The sequence below is a fragment of the Giraffa tippelskirchi genome, chromosome 2 (genome assembly GCF_054371585.1).
Source record: "Giraffa tippelskirchi isolate mGirTip1 chromosome 2, T2T-mGirTip1v1.2.pri, whole genome shotgun sequence".
Taxonomy (NCBI): Eukaryota; Metazoa; Chordata; class Mammalia; order Artiodactyla; family Giraffidae; genus Giraffa; species Giraffa tippelskirchi.
Window position 1 is genome coordinate 131340835 of NC_137276.1, and position 20700 is coordinate 131361534.

Consider the following 20700-nt stretch of genomic DNA (forward strand, 5'->3'; position numbering starts at 1 on the left):
CCCTAGCTTGTAATCTGGTGTGTATGTGTGTCCATGCTTGTGTGTTGGAATGAATGTGAAGTGAGAGTCACATTCAGTCATGTCCGACTCTTTGCGATCCCATACACTATATAGTCCATGGAATTCTCCAGGCCAGAATACTGGAGTGGGTAGCCTTTCCCTTCTCCAAGGGATCTTCCCAACGCAGAGACCAAACACAGGTCTCCCGCATTGCAGGCAGATTCTTTACCAGCTGAGCCACAAGGGAACCCTGAGAATACTGAAGGGGGTAGCCTGTCCCTTCTCTAGGGGATGTTCCTGACCCAGGAATCAAACCTGGATCTCCTGCATTGCAGATGGATTCTTTAAGTGAATAAGCATATGCAGAAATTTGTTCGTGGTGTATTAATACATGAATCAACCAAGAGTTGCAGGAGTTTGTAATGAAATATGCATGCCTACTGTCTCTTTGTTCCAGAAAGTAGATTTTGAAATTAAAAAAATGAAAAATAGGACTGAAGAAGTTCTAGTTCCTAAAAAACTGTTTTTTTCTCAGTGACATTTTACATCCTGGTTAATAGTTTCAGGAAAGCTTAAGGAGCATAAGCAGATCTGATATTCTCAAAAAATTATCACTCCTATTTATGCCTGTTTTCCCCAGAATTTCTTCATAGCTTTATTTTTCAAAACATCTCATCATAGCTGTATAACTCTTTTCCCTCCCTTTTAAAACTCTGGAGATACCAAAGCAGAAACTTACTCTTTTTGATTGTCAATCTAAGCCATCCATGGAAAACAGTGACACTGTTTTGTAAATACTGAAGAGAACCTACTAAAAGTAATAAGAAGCATATTTTTAAATCAGTTTAATTGAATAAAATTTATCTTACTTAGGAATGACTTGTAGAAAGAGTACCAATAACAGTCACTATGCAATTTTTTTTCACCTGGCATCTGTTTGAGACTTTAATAAGGAAGATCTAGAAGTGATCTCCAACTTTTCTCTGTGTCCTAATTAATATTCAAAAGGACATATGCTATCTAGAAATGACAAGTAATGAGAAAGCTAGTCTTTTTGCTTATACCCTGCGACCTTGCAAATGACTCTTTGTGCCAAAAATTGCATCAATATTTGGACTGAATTCCTAAAGTAAATCAAAGGACCTTGAGTCATACTAAAGCTTCATTCAATTAAGCATTAGAAGATTAATTTTTAAAAGAAGCTAAAAAATTGGTCTTACATGATAAGTTTCAGAGGGCAGTGTTCACTTTTTGAAACTGGCAGGTGTGTCCTCACTGTGTGATATTGAAGATTATTAAGGTAAGAGTGTATGTTCACCATCATATGAAGCAAATCTACTTCATTACTAATACTGGCCTTGAATTTTTCAAAAATGCTTGTATTTGCCTCAAATTCCATGAATCATGTTCTCTATGAATCAAACCCTGTGTTTCATTCCTCACACGTGGCTCTTCTGCAGCCTCCATTCTTACACTGCTGGCTGCTTTTGACTTGATGTCAAATCTTAGAGTTAGGTGGGTTTGTTTTGTTTTTTAAATGAGATAATGAAAAGTTCTCTTTGGAATAAAAATATGCTGGCACATTAGGAAGCTAAAAGCTAGTAAAGGAACTTTTGAAAGGAATTCAGAAATCCTGCTTCTGAGGAAATAGATATAAAGGAATCATATTTTATATAATATTGAACAGATGTACTTCTGTTTTGTCTTATAATCATTTTTCCTCTTTCAGTCTTTCACCTTCAAGCCTGAACCATGACATCAAAAGCTTCAGAGAAGTGGAGTGTGGGCTCCATCTGGGCACCCTTTGAACCGAGCGCGTCATCAGGATTCTGTAGGTATGTCCTGGTTAGACCCCATCCTTGCGGGAGGAAGGAGGTAACAGGGCAGAGGGAACACATGGTGACAAAGTATCTGGGTGGCTTTTCTAGACTAAAGTGCTAAATGTGGAGATGTTCAGGTGGAGGGAGAGAAGAGGTGAAAGAAGGATGGCTTTTGCACTGTTTTTTATTGGGAGAAGGAATCTCACAAGGTGACTCTTCTCATAACCATGTGAGCAACTGCAGAGTCAAGTAGATGGAGTGAGAGCTTGATTCCCCTGAATATCCCTTTCTAGAAACTTCTGAGAATACTGTAGAGAACTATCTAGATAGCTAAGGGCATTGGGCAAAATTAAAAGGAGGGGTGTGACTCCAGTAGGGCAAAGTGACACTAAGCAAGGGTGAGGGGCCCACTTGGGGTGGAGGTAGAATGAAGTCAAGGGTCAGACCTCAGCAGACCCAGCTGAGAAAGACTCGACAGTCCCTCAGGCCCAAGAGATGCCAGGTGTGGCTCCGTGCTCAGAATAGGAGACGGAAGGCAGGGGATGGTGACCATGTACCCGGGACCCCACCACCACTCTCTGAGCTGCCATCTTGAAGAAGAGCCGGGGGAGCAGAGGAAGTTTAAAGTGCTCGGGCCTGTGCTCTGAAGTTCTGAGTTATATTTGTGCTTTTCTCTCTTAACAGGGTGGGGGCCCTCCCTTAGGAATGTCAGCAATTCTAGAACATAAATAAGCAGCAGGGTTTCTGAGCACAGCTGAGTGTAGGATGGTAAAATTTCCCAGGCTGCCAGACAGATCTGGCTCCCTAATCCTGGGGCCTATTAATGTAATTTACACCCATTGAGTTTTTTCAGTTTCAAGAATTTCTCAGCTGTAAAACTATACAGTAAACTTTGAAGGGTAGGCAAGACAGTAATGACCTAATGACCCTATTATTGCAGTGTTTGAGGTTTTGGCAGTGAGAAGATTTGCCTTGGGGCGTGTGGCCTCCGTGGGGAGAGGGGCTGCTGGGAGGGGCTCCACGTTTACACGGAGCCCTCAGGAAGAGGCGTGGGAGAAGGCTGCCCTGGCTGCTTGTCCTGCGTTGCTCTCGATGTCCATCTTCCCCTTGCCACCTCCAGGCTGACTCTTCCTCTTCTTCCATTTTCAATGGGTCTTTTGTTCTGTGTTGGAACTGCCTAATGGGTAGGTTGGGCCCAGGGACCCCAGAATGAAGGCCTCTCAGATAAGCTTTCTAACAGTCAAATAACTGCAGTCACCCCTGAAGAGAGCACAAAGCCATTTCCTGTAAGGAGAGGACATTCCTTCCATAATGCCTGCCCCAGGAGTTAGAACCACAGGGCAATTAAAGTCTGGCCAAGCAGTTCTGGTTTGTTCATTTCAGTTTGCTCTTCAATGCTGCAATGGAGAACAACATTCCTAGTTTTTGAAGGAACTCTCACTTCCCCCTCCTTATAAATGTTTTTTTTAGCTAAACTTCTCTTCACTGTCAAGTATGAGAACAAATGTGCAGATGTCCATTAAGAGATTTATGATAAATGGTTATTTATCTTAAAATGGTATTTATCTTATAGGAGATTTTTCATGAATTTGTGCTACTCAATGCCACACCCTTCCTTTTTCCCCACAAAACACCTGTGATGTGGAGTGGGTGGTTTGTGGAGCCTAAAACCCATTTTGTTAATGAACAAAAGCAAAGAAAAAGAGCAAAGAAAAAGAGATCTAGACAAGAAAGAAAAGGCAGGCATGTTAAAAAAATGTCCTTTTGAGAACTCAAGAGAGAAACAATCACTCAGGTTTGCAAGGGAAACTGATGGCAGTAGAAATATATATATTTTTAATATGCATTTTATTAACATATGTTACTGATGAAGATAATAGAATACATAGAAACAGTACAAGTTCTTGAGACTGTGATCTTATATTAGGGTGAGGGGACTAAGAAGATAGTGGAGACAAATCCTTCAGGTACAGTTAGACTGAGAGACTCATTTAGTGTGTAAGTAATTCCTGCCCATAGAATCATCTGTCCTTCAGCAAAAACATAAGAACTGTCTTCTTTCATGATTCTTGGCAAGAGTGAGTGAATAAAATTTTGAGGAAGGTAATTACTTTGCAAGATGTTATCAATTAAGTAAGAGGAAAAAATGAGAAAAAAGTAGGAAAATGTTCCATTGTGGCATAATTTACTTTTCTTATGGTTAGTGTGAGAATTTTTTAATTGAAGTATAGTTGTATAATATAAGTTGTATAAGTTACAGGTGTACAATATAGTGATTCATAATTTTAAAATTATACTCCACTTATAGTTATTATTAACTTATAGTTATTATAGTTATTGTGACTTCCCTGGTGGCTCAGATGGTAAAGTGTCTGCCTACAATGCAGGGGACCTGGGTTCAATCCCTGGGTCGGGAAGATTCCCTGGAGAAGGAAATGGCAACCTACTCCAGTACTCTTGCCTGGAAAATCCCTTGGATGGAGGAGCCTGGTAGGCTACAGTCCATGGGGTTGCAAGGAATCGGACACGACTGAGTGACTTCACTTTCACTTTATAGTTACTATAAAATATTGATTGTATTCCCCATATTGTACAATATGCCCTTGTAGTTTAGTTTATACCTAACAGTTTGTACCTGTTAATCCCCTTCCTCTATCTTGCCCCTCCCACTCCCTTCTCCCCTTTGGGTAACCACTGTTGTTCTTTATATCTGTGAGTCTGCTGCTTTTTTGTTATATTCACTGTGTGTGTGTGTGTGCTCAGTCTTGTCCAACTCTTTGCAACCCCCATAGAATGTACCCCTCCAAGCTCCTCTGTCCATGGAATTTCCCAGGCGAGAATCCTGGAATGGGTTTCCATTTCCTACACCAAGGGATCTTCCTGGCCCAGGGATCAAACCTGAATCTCCTGTTATGTTTTTTAGGTTCCACATAAAAATCATATCCTACAGTTTTTGTCTTCTTTTGTATGACTTCCTTCACTTAGACTACTGCCCTCCAAGTCCATCCATATTGCTACAATGGCAAAATTTCACTCTTCTTTATGGCTGAGTAGTATTCCATTGTGTATATAAAGAACATCTTTATACATTCATCTGCTGATGGAAACTTAGGTTGCTTTCATATCTTGGCATTCGTAAATAATGCTGCTATGAACATTGGGGTGCATGTATATTTTCATATTAGAGGTTTTGTTTTTTTAAAAAATATATACCCAGGAGTGGAATTGCTGGGTCATAGCGCTTCCCTGGTAGCTCAGCTGGTAAAGCATCTACCTGAAATGCAGGAGACCCTGGTTCTATTCCTGGGTCAGAAAGATCCCCTGGAGAAGGGATAGGTTACCCACTCCAGTATTTTTGGGCTTCCCTGGTGGCTCACATGGTAAAGAATCTGCCTGCAATGCAGAAGACCTGGGTTCGATCCCTGGGTTGGGAAGATCCCCTGGAGGAGGCATGGCAACCTACTCCAGTATTTTTGCCTGGAGAATCCCCATAGACAGAGGAGACTGGTGGGCTACAGTCCATGAGGGTCGCAAAGAGACGGACATGACTGAGCAACTAAGCATAGCACAGTATGATAGTTCTATTTGTAGTTTTTGGGGAAACCTCCATACTGTTTTCCACAGTGGCTGCACCAATTTACATTTCCACCAACAGTGTACAAGAATTCCCATTTTTTCCATTGTGGAACAATTTTTATGTGCTAGCCCAGTGCTTAGCACATAGTATTTATTGAACAAATAATTGAATCATATTTATAACATACAAGAAAGTAAGTTTCCTAAAACCAACATTTGACAGCCACATGATCCCAGGGCTACTAACTGACACTAATTCTACAGTATCCACTATGTCATGCCACCTCCTGGTTACCTTGATTAGGCACCTACATTGGATGCATGGTCAGCTCTCTGTGTATGTTGATTTCCACATCCTTGGGTTCTACATCCATGGATTCTACCAACTGCAGATTGAGACTATTCAGAAAAATAATTCAGAAAGTTCTGAAAGGCAAAATTTGAACTTGCTCTTGAGTCAGCAACTATTTACACAACACTGCCATTGTATTTATATCTATATGCTTGGTATAACTTTGTATTAGGTATTATATAAATGATCTAGAGATGATTTAAGGTATAAAGGAGGATATGTAAAGAATATGGGAGGTTATATGCAAATATAACCATTTTTTATAAGGAACTTGAGCATCCATGGGTATCAATATTGGTGGGGGTGCTGGAACCAATCCCCTGCAATATTAAGGGGCAACTATATAACAGTTTTATGTGAGCTGCTAGTAATGAAAGTATCTAGGGGTGGATACTTTCTACCAAATGAAATAAATACAGGCTGTCCAATTAAATTTGAATTTCAGATAAATATCAACATTTTTTTTTTTAGTAAAAACATACCCCAAATATTGTTATGTGGTTTCTGCTGGGTCCCGCACTCCATTCTTTCTCTTCTGCCTTGGTTCTCATCAATTCATTCACTCAACACACACTTTAATGGGCAGCTTCTCTGTGCTGTGTTCTGGGTGTGGGGAGAAGAAGCAACAGAACTGGCAAGTTCGTTGCCCTCATGGAGGCGGGGATTAAACCAGGTAAGGAAATACCTCACAGACTTTCAGAAATGTCAAGGGCATCAAAGCAAAAGCAAGGGAGTGATGGGATGGTGAACATAAAGGGTAGAGACCATGGCTAAGTCGCTGTCCAGGAAAGACGTCTCTGAGATAGGATTTGAGGACAGAACGCTGTGAAAATGTGAGTCACGTAGAGATCCGGGACAAAACTGTCAAGTCAGTGGGCTTAGTCACTCAGTCGTGTCCGACTTTTTGTGACCCCATGGACGATAGCCCACCAGGCTCCTCTGTCCATGAGGATTCTCCAGGCAAGAATACTGGAGTGGGTTGCTATGCCCTCCTCCAGGGGATCTTCCCAAGCCAGGGATTGAGCCTAGGTCTCCTGCATTGCAGGCGGATTCTGTACAGTCAGAGAGGACAGCAAATATGCCCAGGTAGCTAACCTAAATTTAAAAAGATTTAAAAGTTATATATTTTTAGCAGTACTTCTATTCTCTACCTCCACGATTATTTTTAATTGTCCATTTTATCAAATGGACAATTTGTATTAAATCAGCAGAAGACACAAAGAAACTGGCCAACACGGCTTCTCTGCTGCAGCAGGAGATATTATGGCAAAACCCTGCTTGTTCTTGTGGAGAGTTTTTCCTGAGAAATCACTTCCCTGCCCCAGCCCCGTCCTGGATAATGAGAGGCAGCATCTTCTGAAGCCAACGTCATCCATGCACTGGGGCTTTGAGCAACGGGCAGCAGAGTAATTAGGCTGCTCTACTTTAACTTAATCAGGAGACAAGGTACTAACTTTGAAATAAAAACAGCTCCTATAAGGCACATTCCCCAGTAAAATACAGAATAAAGTGCCATGAGGAATACTGACCTTAGTTTCTCAATAAAAATTGTTCCCACCTCCTGGCATGTGGGTCCATACAGTTGGTCACATGCTGCTGCTGCTGCTGCTGCTAAGTCGCTTCGGTCATGTCCGACTCTGTGCGACCCCATAGACGGCAGCCCACCAGGCTCCGCAGTCCCTGGTGTTCTCCAGGCAAGAACACTGGAGTGGGTTGCCATTTCCTTCTCCAGTGCATGAAAGGGAAAAGTGAAAGTGAAGTCGCTCAGTCGTGTCCCACTCTTTGCGACCCCATGGACTGCAGCCTACCAGGCTCCTCCGTCCATGGGAGTTTCCAGGCAAGAGTACTGGAGTGGGGTGCCATTGCCTTCTCCGGCCACATGCTAAAGATGGCTAAAGTCCTACCTTCGCACTAGATCCTGTCCTCTTGCCTACTCAGTGGCATAGCTTTGGAAAGGATCATTTCTTACTTGCAACCTCCAGTTTTCACCTCTCTACTGCTAATAATGTAAAGTCATACTCTTTTCTCACATCTTCTGAAAACCCTCTCTTGACCTCATATCTTTCTCCAGCTATTGCTTCATTTCTAAATTCTATTTCTGTTATTCGTGTATGCATGTGTGCTAAGTAGCTTCAAGTGTGTCTGACTCTTCGAGACCCTATGGACTGTAGCCTGCCAGGCTCCTCTGTCCATAGGATTCTCCAGATAAGAATACTGGAGTGGGTTGCCATGCCCTCCTCCAGGTTATCTTCCAGGCCCAGAGATTTAATGTGCATCTCTTATATCTATCTCTGGCATTGGCAGGCAGGTTCTTTATCACTAGTGCCACCTGCGAAGCCCTATCATAATTCCTTGAAATAATAGTAATGCTTGCTGGCTCCTGTATCACTGTATATCTCTGTAATTCTCTCTGATCAGGCTTTGGGACCCACCATTCCAGGAACACTGCTCTTGTCAAGGCCACATAGTCCACCCAGCTAACATCAAGCATCAGGCTCTGCCCTCAGCTTTTGATGGTGCATCACTTCTGCTCCTGGAAGCAGTTGGCTTCCAGACCCCTCATTTTCGGTTCTTCTCCTGTCTCACTTGACACCCTTTCTCAGCCTCTGTAGATAGTGTGTCCTCATTGCCCTGACTTCTAAATGTTAGATGCTCCAGGGTTTGGTTTTCAGACATTTCTCTCCTTTCTACACTCATTCTCTTGGTGGTTTTATTCTATTTCTATACTTTTGTGTCCCAAATTTGTCTTTCCAGCCAGGACTTCTGCCTTGAATGCCTGTCTCCCGTATGCAACTACCTATTCAAACTGCTCACATACACCTCAAATGTTGTCTGCCTCTACATCTTTCCTGGGCTATTCTCACCACTGTCTCTCACCTAATGAACTATAGTAGTAGCTTCTTAATTAGTCTTCCTGTTTCTATCCTTGTCCCTCTATGGTCTGTTTTGGAGATGGAGTTGGAGTGATGCTTCGTATGCATGTAGACTGTATCCTGCCTTTCTTAAAGCCCCAACTTTTCTCAAGCCCCAACTTTTCTCTATGTCAGAGGAAAAGCCTGAGTCCTGATGCTGGCTGCCAAGGACCCCTGCTCTCTGGCCCCCTTGCTCTTCCCTGGCTCACTTTCTCTTTTGCCACTCTGGTTCCTTGCTGTTTCTCATCAGTCAGATCCCTTGGGCCTGTGTTCCTTCTCTGCATGGAGTGATCTTTCTTCGGATCTTTGTGACTCTGTGTTCTTTAAGTTTTCTGTTCATATGTCAAGCCAAGAAGTTTCCACTGACCACTCTATTTAAAATAGTATCCTCATGTCCCCAGTGTGCTATCTCCCTTTCCAGCCTGATTTTGCTCTCAGTACCTGTAACCTTCTAGTGTGTATATAAGACACACATGCTTGTATAGGCTCCTTGCCCTACCTCTCTAGCATATAAGCCCTCTGAGGTCAGGGATTTCTGTTTCCTTCATTACCATATTTGCAGGCCCCAGAAGAATGCCCTGCAAATGCAGATGATCAGCAAATATTTATTAAAAGAAAGAGATCATGCTTTATCATTTAGTACCTGATCAGCCAGTGGGATAAAACATTTGGAATCAAGAATTAATCTGGTTGTGTTTCAAGAAGCTTCTTCAGGAGTCAGTTGCTTTTCCTTAGTTTATCCTAATGGGTTATGAAGTTTCAATTATAAATGGCACTGTAAACAAATTCTGAAAGTAATGATAGTTTCAGTTGTTGTTTAATTGCTAAGTCATCTCTGACTCTTTGTGACCCCTTGAACTGTAGCCCACCAGGCTCCCCTGTCCATGAGGTTCTACAGGCAAGAATACTGGAGTGGGTTGCCATTCCCTTCTCCAGGGGATCTTCCTGACCCAGGGATTGAACCTGCGTCTCTTGAGTCTCCTCATTGGCAGGCCGATTCTTTACCACTGTGTCACCTGGGAAACTCGATAGTTTCAGTAAATCTATGTAATAATGAAGGCTAATAAAGACATAGTTTTCATCTGGTTATGGGCTTCCCTGGTGGCTCAGACAGTATAGAATCCACCTGCAATGCTGGAGACCTGGGTTCAATCCCTGGGTTGGGCAGATCCCCTGGAGGAGGGCATGGCAACCTGCTCTAGTATTCTTGCCCAGAGAATCTCCATGGACAGCGGAGCCTGGCAGGCCACAGTCCATGGAGTGGTAGAGTCGAACACGACTGAGTGACTAAGCATAGAGCGTGGTAATAATGATCAAAATGATTGAAATTCCATTTGTACATTTTGTGTTGAAATAAATTAACAAAAATTTAAATAATCATTTTAATATAATAATGTGTTACATATACAATGAAGTACTTATAACTCTTTGCAAGTGTTTTTCAGAAAAATACTTTCTAAAGACGGTAAGTTGAGTCTGTGCTGCAGAAGCCAGAAAATAATAGATGGGCTAATACTGCCCTCTAGTGGAAAATAGCAGACATACAACATCGAAATCTGATTCTCAAAAGACTCCATTATTTTAGTTCAGGGAATGCCTGGGGCTGGATGTTTCCAATCATTTGCTTTTATAGTGTTGTGTGTTAGTCGCTCAGTCGTGTCTGACTCTTTGTGACCTGATGGACTGTAGCTTACCAGGCTATTCTGTCCATGGGACTCTCTGGGCAAGAATATTGGAGTGGGTTGCCATTTATAGTGTTGAATTACAAATTTTAATTTTATGTTTAAAATCTGAATTATATAAAAGCCTTGGATAAGCAATGTACAAAAAACACATATGACCAATCAACTTTTCAAAAATACGTTATTTCATAAGAATCGAAAAATACAAATTAAGAAAAGGGAAGTATACCTTTTCATCTGTCAAATCAGTAAGTAGTTTGAAAAGAAATTGAAGGTATGAGCAAGGATCATTGTTGGTAGGAGCATAGTTGGCATTAATTTCTTTACCTGGAGTTCTTTTTTGAGGGAGAAATACCCTAAAATTGTGTAAAGATTTTTGTGTGTATTTATATTTTTTTCCTGAAGAGGGGTAAAATTCCATCAGATTCTCAAAGCCCATGCTCCCAAGTGTTAAGAACAAATGTGTAAATTATTTCTGGGGATGGAAATTGGCAATTTTTAAAAAGTGATTTTATTTATTTTTGGCTGTGATGGGTCTTCATTGTTTCCTGGACTTTTCTCTGTTTGCAGCAAGCAGGGGCTTCTCTAGCTGCAGTGAGGAGGCTTCTCATTGCAGTGGCTTCTCTTGTTGTGGAGCCTGGGCTTCAGGGCTGGTGAGACTCAGTGGTTGTGGCTCCTGATCTTTAGAGCACAGGCTCAATAGCTGTGGCACATGGGCTTAGTTGCTCCACGCCATGTGGGATCTTTCTGGACCAGGGATGGAACCCCTGTCTCCTGCATTGGCAGGTGAATTCTTTACCACCGAGTCACCAGGGAAGCCTGGAAATTGGCAATTTGTGCCAAAAAAATATTCATGGGTATGTGAATAACTGAATTGTTTTGATGTTTAGCAGTTACAAACAATGTAAATGCTCAACAATAGGGAAGTTGCAAATAAATTACATTCCAGTCCTAGGAGGGTGTCACTGTGGCTATTAGCAATCGTGCTGTAGAATTAATGATTCTTTCACCTGTAAATTTTATTAGCAAAGAAACTAGTGAGGGAGGCTGTATAGGGAAGCAATAATTTCTGAGCCTGATTTTTCTTTTAACTGCAAATCACCAAGCAGAACTTCTCCAGTACAATGGTGCCATTGAAGGCCTTGATTAAGTCTGTCTATCTTTCCATTTGATACTGTGCTTTAGTTATGAACCTTCCCAGCCCTCAGTAGAAATGGGGGTGAGGAGGGGTCACGTTGTAGTATTGTGAGAAAACTGCATTGCTCATGCAGATAATGTTCCACCCAAAGAGGAATCATAACTTTGGAAACACAAGTGCAGCAGTTACAACAAATGAAACTTCTAATAGGGCAGGATCTTCAAGACACAAGGTAAAGAGAAAAAAGCCATGAGCTGGACAGTCCTGCTATCCTTGGTGTCAGTTTACCTGCACCTTTTTTTTTTTTTAAAAAAACTCTGGATACCAAGGATGTGTGGCAGCAGTGGTGGCCTGAGGGAAGGGAACTGTGGAAACTGGGAGGTGCAGACAGAGACTTCCTTTATTTATACTGCAAAGCTTTTGTACATCTGACCTCCCCCATCCTGACCTATGGATCACTTGATCAGATTACAAAGACAAAGCCACCATACAAAAACATCTACCCAAAGAAAACTTTGTCATTGAAAAAAATGCTTCCAGTCCTCAGAGTATGGCTTCTTTGTTTGGAGCAACATCAAAATGTTTATGTATTTAGTTAAAACCCATTTTTAGGCTTTTGGTCAAGCACTCTCATGTTTTTTATTTCCCATTGTGTGATTCCTGAAATCCCATCTGGTCTTTAAGTGATTTTTATCTGAACTATTAATTGCAATATATGAAAGTAAATAATAAATGTAAGACATTAATTACAGAGTCACTACTTCTAAAATAGTTAGATAAAATCCTAGGAAGATGTACTGTTTCTACGAAGGTAAGACCCTTTCTCTCATATACATAAAGTTACACCTTCATACTCCAGTGAAGATGGCTTGCAATATAAAAAGACTGACAACTACAGTTATAATTAGGTTTTGCTTATTTCCTTTGGAGTTTATAGTCCAGAAAGCTCATGGAAATGATGAGAGTCTTATAACCTTTTATGGGTTGATTTGTGCCCCAGCTTCATCCCCTCATTCTTGTGCTGAAGTCCGAAGCATCTCATCCCCCACCTAGAATGTGATCTTGTTTGGAAAAAGTGTCCTTGCAGGTGTAATTAGTTAAGATGAAGTCATACTGGAATAGGGTGGGCTTTAATCCAATATGACATTGGTGTCCTTATAAAAAGGAGAAATTTGGACACAGACATGCACACAGGGAGCACACTGTGTGACGATAAATGCGGAGTTCGGGGTGACGGTTCTACAAGCCAAGGAATGCCAAAGACTGCCAGCCAAATACCAAAAGTCAGGGGAGAGGCATGAAACAGATTCTTCGTCACAGCCTTAAGAAGGAACAGAGTCTGCCAACATCTCGATCTTCAACTTCTAGCCTCCCAAATTGTGAGTTCTGGAGAAACAATAAGCTCTCTTTTAAGTTATTCCAGCAAATAAATATACCTCCCAACCCAAATGAAATCAATCAGGAAAACAAACTTGAAAAAGTGAAGACAGACCATTCTACAGGGGCCAGAGCACTCTCTCCTTAAAAAAACTTCTAATGTTTTAAATAGGCAAAGAAGACTATGTGCAAACAGCAAAAAATGTGGGAGTCTAATTCCCAAAGCAGCAAGAGCTCAGTAGGTATAACCGAATGGTAACCACATGTGCCCTGCCTTGGTGCTGAGTGCCTTACTTAGATAACTGCTAATTCTTCCAGCAGTGCACAAAGTTGATATAGTTTACAGAGGCTACTGAGCCTTAGAAGAATAAATGATGATCACAAGGCACTGTAGACAGTAAGTCTTGAGTTCAAAATTTTGACCCAGGTTTGACATTGTCTGATTCAGAATTGCTGTACTTTAAGTTCATCATCAGTGATTTAGAGATGCTTATGCAGAACATTTTAAAGTATGTAGGATTTATCCATTGTTTTAGATAATGGGGAGTAGCAAAGAGCAGTGACCCCAAAAGAGACTGACCCAGACTTGCCTGTGAGTGTTCAGGAATCGCTGGCAGAGGCGTGGATCAGCGGTGGCCTGCTGCAGGTTTGGGGGAACTGAGTGTAGCAGTGTGTGCACAGGATCTTTTGAGGGAGATTGCCATTATCTTCATTACCATAGTTTGGTGTCAGGTCAAACAACAGGGAGGGAACACAGCCACACCCATCAACAGAAAATTGGATTAAAGATTTCATGAACATGGCCCCGCCCATCCGAACAAGACCCAGTTTCCCCCACAGTCAGTCTCTCTCATCAGGAAGATTTTATAAGCCTCTTATCCTTATTCATCACAGGGCAGTTCAGTTCAGTCACACAGTCACCTCTGACTCTTTGCGACCCCATGGACTGCAGCATGCCAGGATTCCCTGTCTATCACCAACTCCTGGAGTTTACTCAAACTCATGTCCATTGAGTCGGTGATGCCATCCAACCGTCTCATCCTCCGTTGTCCCCTTCTTCTCCCACATTCAATCTTTCCCAGCATCAGGGTCTTTTCAAATGAGTCAGTTCTTCGCATGAGGTGGCCAAAGTATTGGAGTTTGAGCTTCAACATCAGTCCTTCCAATGAACACCCAGGATTGATCTCCTTTAGGATGGACTTGTTGGATCTTCTTACAGTCCAAGGGACTCTCAAGAGTCTTCTCCAACACCACAGTTCAAAAGCATCAATTCTTCAGCGCTCAGCTTTCTTTATAGTCCAACTCTCACATCCATACATGACTATTGGAAAAACCAAAGCCTTAACTAGATGGACATTTGTTGACAAAGTAATGTCTCTGCTTTTTAATATGCTGCCTAGGTTGGTCATAACTTTTCTTTCAAGGAGTAAGCGTCTTTTAATCTCATGGCTGCAATCACCATCTGCAGTGATTTTGGAGCCCCCAAAATTAAAGTCTCTCACTGTTTCCACTGTTTGCCCATCTCTTTCTCATGAAGTGATGGTACTAGTTGCCATGATCTTAGTTTTCTGAATGTTGAGCTTTAAGCCAACTTTTTCACTCTCCTCTTTCACTTTCATCAAGAGGCTCTTGAGCTCTTCTTTGCTTTCTGCCATAAGGGTGGTGTCATCTGCATATCTGAGGTTATTGATATTTCTCCCAGCAATCTTGATTCCAGCTTGTGCTTCCTCCAGCCCAGTATTTCTCATGATGTACTCTGCATATAAGTTAAATAAGCAGGGTGACAATATACAGCCTTGACATACTCCTTTTCCTATTTGGAACCAGTCTGTTGTTCCATGTCCAGTTCTAACTGTTGCTTCCTGACCTGCATACAGATTTCTCAATAGGCAGGTCAGGTGGTCTGGTATTCCCATCTTTAAGAATTTCCACAGTTTGTTGTGATCCACAGAGTCAAAGGCTTTGGCATAGTCAATAAAGCAGAAATAGATGTTTTTCTGGAATTCACTTGCTTTTTCTGTGATCCAACAAATGTTGGCAATTTGATCTCTGGTTCCTCTTTTTTTAAAACCAGCTTGAACATCTGAAAGTTCATGGTTCATGTATTATTAAAGCCTGGCTTGGAGAATTTTGAGCATTACTTTACTAGTGTGTGAGATGAGTGCAATTGTGTGGTAGTTTGAGCATTCTTTGGCGTTGCCTTTCTTTGCTATCAGAGGGCAGAGAGAATGAAAACCACAATCGCAGAAAATTAATCAAACTGATCACATGGTCCACAGCCTTGTCTAACAATGAAACTATGAGCCATGCCATGTAAGGCCACCCAAGATGGTGGGGTCATGGTGGAGAGTTCTGACAAAACGTAGTCCACTGGAGAAGGCAATGATAAACTACTTCAGTATTCTTCCATTGAGAACCCCATGAACAGTATGAAAAGGCTAGGATATTGAAAGATGAACTCCTCAGGTCAGTAGGTTCCCAATATGCTACCGAAAAAGAGTAGAGAAATAACTCCAGAAAGAGTGAAGAGACAGAGGCAAAGCAAAAACATGCATAGTTGTGGATGTAACTGGTGATGGAAGTAAAGACCGATGCTGTAAAGTAAAGTCGATGCAATATTGCATAGGAACCTGGAATGTTAGGTCCATGAATCAAGATAAATTAGAAGTGGTCAAATAGGAGATGGCAAGAATGAACATTGACGTTTTACGAATCAGTGAACTAAAATGGACTGGAATGGGTGAGTTTAACTCAGATGACCATTCTATCTACTACTGTGGGCACAAATCCCTTAGAAGAAATCGAGTAGCCCTCACAGTCAACAAAAGAGTCTGAAATTCAGTACTTGGGTACAATCTCAAAAATAACAGAATGATCTTGGTTCGTTTCCAAGGCAAACCATTCAATATCACAGTAATCCAAGTCTATGCCCCAATCAGTAATGCTGAAGAAGTTGAAGTTGAATGTTCTATGAAGACCTACAGAACCTTCTAGAACTAACAGCCCCCAAACATGTCCTTTTCATCATAGGGGACTGGAATGCAAAAGTAGGAAGTCAAGAGATACCTGGAGTAACAGACAAATTTGGCCTTGGAGTAAAAATGAAGCAGGACAAAGGCTAACAGAGTTTTGCCAAGAGAAAGCACTGGCACCCTCTTCCAACAACACAAGAGAAGACTACACATGGACATCACCAAATGGTCAACACCGAAATCAGATTGATTATATTCTTTGCAGCCAAAGATAGAGAAGCTCTATACAGCCAGCAAAAACAAGACCAGGAGCTGACTGTGGCTCAGATCATGAACTCCTTATTGCCAAATTCAGACTTAAGTTCAAGAAAGTAGGGAAAACCACTAGACCATTCAGGTATGACCTAAATCAAATCCCTTACAATTATACAGTGGGAGTGACAAATAGATACAAGGGATTAGATCTGATAGAGTGGCTGAAGAACTATGGACAGAGGTTCGTGACATTGTACAGGAGGCAGTGATCAAGACCATCCCCAAGAAAAAGAAATGCAAAAAGGCAAAATAGTTATCCAAGGAAGCCTTACAAGTAGCTGAGAAAAAAAGAGAAGGGAAAGGCAAAGGAGAAAAAGAAAGATATACCCATTTGAATGCAGAGTTCCAAAGAATAGCAAGGAGAGATAAGAAAGCCTTTCTCAGTGATCAGTGCAAAGAAATAGAGGAAAACAATACAATGAGAAAGACTAGGGATCTCTTCAAGAAAATTAGAGACACCAAGGGAATATTTCATGCAAAGATGGGCACAATAAAGGACAGAAATGGTATGGACCTAACAGAAGCAGAAGATATTAAGAAGAGGTGGCACGAATACACAGAAGAGGTTCAGGGAACAAGATGGCAGAGGAGTAGTTGGACGTGGAGTACATCTATCTCCATGGATACCTCAGGAATACACCTTCAGACACAGAAATGCATGCAGAACTCCAGCTGAGAGCAGACAGGAGTACCTGACCAGTGGAAAAGAATATATAGAACCACACAAAACTCGGTAGGATGAAGGAACCACGGGGAGAAACAGGAGTGTTAGTAGGACTGGACCTGCACTCGGCTGCTGGAGGAACTGAAGCAGGGATCAATTCCCACATCTCAGCAATTGTCTGAGTCAGAGGAGAAACATTTAAGTCTAAGACTGAAACAGCTGATCTGTGGCAGCCTAAATGGAATGAGAATCAGACAGTCCTTCCCACAGCCATACATACTCTGGACAGGGACACAGGTCCCCTAGAAGGCACAGCGGCTGGGAACTGGAGTTTAGGGATCGTGGAGCAATCCCAGGGCAAGGGCTGCTGTTGACTGGAGAGACAGATCAAGGGGATGTGAGGGAGGAGATTGTGGTGGAAAATGCCTGTGGAGAAAAGCCAGGCAGCCATGGAAGCAAGGCGATACTCCTGAGTCATGCTTAGGGGGTGGAGCCATCACCATAGTCTCTCTCTCTCCCTACAGCCAGCATTGGCAGCTGAACAATAGAGAGACTGGCCCATCAAACGCCTGAAGCACTGAACTACAGAGTAGGACCCCACCCATAGTGCCCCTTTAAGTGCCTGATGTGCCAATCTACAGAGTAGGACCCCAGCCAGGGGGGCTTCTCTATGTGTCTGAAAGGCGGAACAACAGAGAAGGACCCCAGGCAAGGGAGCCCTCTAAGTGCCTGCATGGGCGGAGCTAGGGAGAAAGACTGGCCAAGAGGCCTTCTGATCGCCAGCTACAAGAGGCTCAAAAAAAGACTCTGATAGGGCCATAACTCCTGCGGTGGAGGCAGTCCGTGTCCCTGTACACTTGGCACTGCCAGGGTCCCCGCAAGCCAAGCAGCTGTGCCACCTTCACGCTCAACTCTCACTGAGGCAGAGCTGCCACAGGCAAAAAAAGTCTTGCGTCTATGCACGCAGGGTGCTTTGGTAGTGTCCGACTGTTTGTGACCTTGTAGACTGTGGCCTGCCAGGCTTCTCTGTCAGGGAGCAGGATTCTCCAGGCAAGAATACTGGAGGGTATTGGCCAATACTGGTTGCCATACCCTGCTAGAGCACTATATTTCCTGCTGCCCTGAGTATCTGGTGCTGCCAGAACCCTTGCAACACAAGCAGCTGTACCACCTTCACACCTGGCCCTCACAGGGGCAAACCCAAGTCCTCCAGGGTAGCCTCAGGAGCAAACCCCAGTAGATGACCTGAATACAGAGGTGGGAATAAAACCATAAATGAAACCCAAGGGACAGTCTGTCTAAGGAAAAAGACCCAAAACCTTCCCACCAGCTGTACAAGCTGAAGTTTAAATCCACACAATCAACTAGGCAGACTCTGTGTCTATGGAATATATAAAAAGTCACTGGGAGCTCCCACAAAAGAAAACACACTCTTTCTGATAGCTGTGGACATTGAGGGCAAGAACATACAGGAATAGGACCAGATTAGAATCTGAACTATTCCCACAGCAGGTCCAGAGATCAGCCTAGTGTTGGAGGGCATCCTAGGGAGCTGAGGTGAACTGTGACTCCCGGCAAGGGAAAGGACTCTGACAGCAGTGACTCAAGAAAAACATTTATTATTCTTATGTTTTGATTTGTTCTGTAGATTCTTTTGGATTTTTTTCTTTTTTCTTTTTCCTTTATTTTCCCCTTCTGTTGTAGTTATAAACCTCTGCCTCTACGTTGGGCTTTTACAGTTTTGTGGATTTTTCCTTTTTTTTTTTCTCCTTTTTTCTTTCTTCCATTTTTTTCTTTTCTCTTTTGTATAATTTTAATTTTTAATATTTTTAAACCTATTATATTTTTCTACATTTATTCCTTTGTTTGCCTTTCCTACTGTTCTTTCCCCCTTGCAGTTAATCTTTAATGTATATAAGTCTTCTTCATCTACCTCTATTTAACTTTGTGTATCTATTCTTTCTTTTCTTTCCTCTCAACATATTAGTTTTGTTTTCATTGCTTTATTCCCCACTTGGCAGCTTGCTTTAGTTTTGTTTTCCCATTTGTGCTTTAGCTAACTGGTAAATATAATTTTTGGTTTCTTTTGTTTGCTGGGTCAGTCTACTGTACTTTATTTTTGTTGGCCTGTTTTGACTTTGCTCGTGGGTGTATATGTATATGTGTATATTCCATTATTGTAATTATTATTTCCCTGATTTTGTAATGGCCTTTTTTCTGGGGTCATCTTTGGTTTCTCCTTTTTGGATATTTGTTTTAATCTCACTTAATGCCATAACAAACCATTTGTGGAATCTTCATTCCTGACCAGAGATCAAGCCCTGAGCCTTTGGAGTGGGAGCACTGACTCCAAGACCCTAGACTACCAGAGAACTAACCCTAGGGAGTATCAAATAGTGAGAACTCACACAAAGGAAACCACTTGAATACAAGACCCTGCATCACCCAACCACCAGTAGCACCCTGTGCAGGATGCCTCATCTAAACAACAAACAAAACAAAAACACAAGCCCAGTCATCAGCAGACAGGATTACCACAACACTCAGCCTTGCCCATCAGAGGAAAACCAACCAAACAACAAAAATTCAGCACAAATCTCACCCTATACACAAACCACTGGACCAAACTTAGGAGGGCAGAAACCAAAAGGAAGAAAGAATTCAACCTTGAAGCCTGGGAAAAGGAGACTTCAAACACAATAAGTTAAAAAAAAATAAGGAAAAGGCAGAGAAATACTACACAAATGAAGGAATAAACTAGAAACACAGAAGTCCAAATAAATGAAGAGGAAATAAGCAAACTACCTGAAAAAGTATTCAGAATGATGATAGTAAAGATGATCAAAAACTTTGAAAGCAAAATGGAGAAAATGCAAGAATCAATTAGCAAAGACCTAGAAGAATTAAAGAATAAACATATGGAGACAAACAACACAATTACTGAAATTAAAAATACTCTAGAAGAAATCAATAGCAGAATATCTGAAGCAGAACGAATCAGTGAGCTGGAAGATAAAATGGTGGAAATAACTTCTGAAGAGCAGAATAAAGTAAAAAGAATGAAAAGAACTGAAGATAGTCTCAGAGACCTCTGCGACAACATCAAATGGACCAACATTCAAATTATAGGGGTCCCAGAAGAAGAAGTGAAAAAGAAAGGATATGAGAAAATTTTTGAAGAGATTATAGTTGAAAATTTCCCCAACTTGGAAAAGGAAACAGTCAATCAAGTCCAAGATGCACAAAGAGTCCCATACAGGATAAACCCAAGGAGAAAAATGCCAAGACACTTACTAATTAAACTAACGGAGACTAAACACAAAGAAAGAATATTAAAAGCAGCAAGGGAGAAGCAACAAGTAACATACAAAGGAAACCCTATATGCTTGACAGCTGATCTTTCAGCAGAGACTCTGCAGGCCAGAAGGGAATGGCAGGATATATTGAAAGGGAAAAATATACAACCAAGATTACTGTACCTGACAAGGATCTCAATCAAAATTGATGGAGAAATTAAAAGCTTTTCAGACAAGCAAAATTTAAGAGAATTCAGTACCACCAAACCAGCTTTACAACAAATGTAAAAGGAATTTATATAACTAAGAAATACAAGAGAAGAGAAAAGACCTACAAAATGAACCCAAAACAACTAAGAAAATGGCAACAGGAACATATATATCAGTAATTACTTTAAATGTAAATGGATTAAATGCTCCAACCAAAAGACACAGACTGGCTGAATGGATACAAAAACAAGATCCATATATATGCTGTCTATAAGAAATCCACTTCTGACCTCAAGACACATATAGACTGAAAGTGAGAGGATGGAAAAATACATTTCATGAAAATGGGAAGCAAAAGAAAGCTGGAGTAGCAATCCTCATATCAG

General features: G+C 41.6%; 2 protein-coding genes across 4 annotated transcripts in view; both read left to right on the plus strand.

Annotated features, from left to right (window-relative positions):
• The window catches only part of NMD3 (NMD3 ribosome export adaptor), a 288544-nt gene that overhangs the window by 203825 nt on the left and 64019 nt on the right, over nt 1-20700 (plus strand). For all 3 annotated transcript variants that reach the window (XR_014076997.1, XR_014076994.1, XR_014076998.1), the window contains one exon: nt 1730-1835. The gene's annotated coding sequence lies outside the window, so the exon portion shown is untranslated. The remainder of the gene's footprint in view (nt 1-1729; nt 1836-20700) is intronic.
• Nucleotides 1730-20700, plus strand: part of OTOL1 (otolin 1) — a 96428-nt gene continuing 77457 nt past the window's right edge. Inside the window, exon 1 of the mRNA XM_081570735.1 lies at nt 1730-1835. The gene's annotated coding sequence lies outside the window, so the exon portion shown is untranslated. The remainder of the gene's footprint in view (nt 1836-20700) is intronic.